Here is a 2,991-nt window from a genome sequence, read left to right as displayed (position 1 = left end):
AACCCCTGCCTAGCCCGACACCCGTCCAGGTTCTGACAGGAGGCGCGCAGCGCGTCCCGAGGTGAACCAGTCTCCACCGACCGACATCCCGGCCGGCCAATCCAGCCGCGAGGCTCCTTCCCTGGGGCGGGGACAACTGACAGCTGGAAGGGGGCGTGGAGCGTTTACTATTTCCCTGTGGAGCTTGGAGGATTTTCCCACATTGTGGGGGCGTGGCTGCGGCGCCGGGGGGCGTGGCGCACGCAGGTACAAGTGACATGTGCTTAACTCCAGCTGTCAAACTGGATTTTCTGTGTTCGTCGCCTCCAGCGTCACATACACGGAGCGCAGCGGAGTCAGGACACGAATTCAGTTTACATAGTCTCACATAAATGAATGTATCAGCGATAAAGCTGGCACTCAATGGATTCATGTTTGTTTATAGCCTGGAACAAGAAGGATAAAGACAAGGCAGATAGGCTGTTCACTTCAGAAGGGGATTTTCCCTAGTGAATATGATACAAATTCACTCTGCAAGGAATACTCAATCATGTGCAAGAAATTATAATAATAAAAAAACTGTACTTGTGCTTGCACATGATTGAAATATGGAAGTCTAAGGGGAAATTCCCTTGCACAGCGAACAGCTCGCGGTGTACTGAGACCACTGCAGCCGGGACGGATCCCGACATTATTGTCGAGATACACCCTGCTGCGTGAGTGACAGCTGGCTCTGCCTATCTAGAGGCAGGGGGACAGGGGAGGGGCAGGATTCCCCCCGCTCCGATCCTCTAGCGCTGACTGGCGGAACGGACAGGGGAGGGGGCGGGTAGATAGGCAGAGCCAGCTGTCACTCACGCAGCTGGGCGGATCCAGACATAATTGTCAGGATCCGCTTCAGCTGAGGCGACTCAGTATACCGCGAGCTGTAGCTCGCGGTATACTGAGGTTAGGGTGACGGGAGGACGCTAGTTTATGTCCTCCCGTTACCCTAAGGAGAACTATGGGGAAAAGCCCTTACCCCATAGTTCTCCTTTTAGGATGCTTCACAATGAAAATGCAATGTCCCCCATTTGGTCAAGAGCCAGCTTTGCTTGGCTGTCCTTCCTTCACCTAACGCGGGTCCCCAATTCCGGCAGACGTAGTTAGGAGCCCCAGTCTCAGATTTCACTCATTAGTGGTGCTGCAGATATTGCGGTTTACCCATACAAAGATTCTCCATGACTTAGGGGTGGCCAACCTCGGCACTCCACCTGTTGTGGAACTACAAGTCTCATGAGGCACTGCAAGACTCTGACAACTACAGGTATGACTCCCAGAGGCATGAAGGGAATTGTAGTTTCACCACAGCTGGAGTGCTGAGGAGGTTGCCTATACCCCTGCTCTATTCTATAAAATGATTATATCATTGTATATCTATACAGCAGATCTTCCTGAGAGGAAAGTGAACCTGTCACAAAGCCAGGCCATGTAAAGCATGTGATTAAAAAAAAATGACACAAATGTTACCTTCATGGCAAAACTCATGTCAACATTTTGTTTTTGTGAATCTCAACTTTATTTGTAAATGTCAAGTATAGATCCTCCCCTCCCACCTCCCTATTGGCTAGAGAGCTTACCCCCATTCACACCTCATCAATATGAAACGCATTTCCAGAAATGCTTTGACGCTCAACACTCAGCTTTCCATGTTATTTTATTGTGCCCGCCCACGTCTGAGCCATGTGTTGTCGCTAAATACTCAGAAAAAGGTTCAGAGCTTCTTTGGGGCATGCTCGTGCATTTCTGGCACCAATACACTGCAATGGGGGCTCCTGAAACATGCACGGAACATGCTTTTATCTCTCAATATATCATACCTAACAACATACTGGGGAGGGCACGTGCTCTCTCCTCCTGTCAGCATGTTTATTGTCAACTTATGTATATGTAGAACACGTGAATTACCATATTACAAGAGAATAAAAAAAAAGTCCAACTCAGATACTTACACTGGTTGTATTAAAATATATATATATATAATTAAAGGGTTACAAACTACAAATAATTATATATTTCCATATTGAATTTCCCTATGTTCTATCTCACTCCTAATTAATTACCATATTGGTGTAGAAGTTTGTAAAGTTGCCCATAGGATGTAATTCCTCAATGCACTGACACAATTTCACTCAGCCCTGTGAATATGCACTTCCGATGGGATATGTAGTCTGGAGAAATTAAGATTGCATCACATCAACTAGCAGGGAAAGAGATGCAAAGCACACTGGGAATCCAGGAAGTTGGGGAAAGTGATGAGCAGACAGAAGGCAGCACTCACTACATAAAAGGGATTTTTATCAAGTAAGCTTTGATTGCATCATCAGCAACTATTACAATGCTGATGTCATAACAGGAGAGTCCATGCTGGGATGTTAGAACTCCTTTAAGCACATACATTGCCGTTGATCTTTCTGGCCCTCAGTTCTGGACACTTTTATACATTGGAGGTGCTCAGACATGCTGGGAGAGTGTTGATTGCTTAGCTGGACGCTCATATGAATGAGCTTTAAAAGCTGAAAACAACGCAGGTGAAGGAAGCAAGTTACCTACTTTACCAATTCCTGTCTCATAGTTCCATTCGGAAGGCAGCTGTAACAGGATATTGTAACAGATCTAGTTTGAAACTGAACTCTGTGTAAATAGGGTTTCGTGTGTGCATAGCTCTATAGGTAAGTGCCCGCAAGGAATGTTCGCAGCATGCACTCCCGTAATAGTACAGACAGATTCTCCATGAGAAGCATTCACAATGTGATGGATGCTGCATTAGGTAATAGGAGAGTGGGGATTTTGGTTAGCTATCAGCTCATTACAAATGGCAGCTCAGCGTCCTTCAACTGGGGGATTCACAGGGAGCGCGGTGCAATGTTATAGGAGCACCGGACACTCCTCTTCAAGATGTCAGGATGGAGGATGGAAGCAGCACCAAAGACTGTTCTGTTCCTGGCACATGGCAAACAGCCAAAATACAGC

The 2,991-nt window shown here is 46.8% G+C and overlaps 1 protein-coding gene across 1 annotated transcript in view; it reads right to left on the bottom strand.

The window, feature by feature from the left end:
* Positions 1-2,991, bottom strand: part of CNNM2 (cyclin and CBS domain divalent metal cation transport mediator 2) — a 117,696-nt gene that overhangs the window by 113,689 nt on the left and 1,016 nt on the right. The window lies entirely within an intron of this gene.

Source organism: Nanorana parkeri, unplaced genomic scaffold (genome assembly GCF_000935625.1).
Source record: "Nanorana parkeri isolate BGI_ZX_2015 unplaced genomic scaffold, ASM93562v1 scaffold119, whole genome shotgun sequence".
NCBI lineage: Eukaryota > Metazoa > Chordata > Amphibia > Anura > Dicroglossidae > Nanorana > Nanorana parkeri.
The sequence above is the reverse complement of the archived record's forward strand: the minus strand, read 5'-3'. Positions and strand labels throughout refer to the sequence as shown.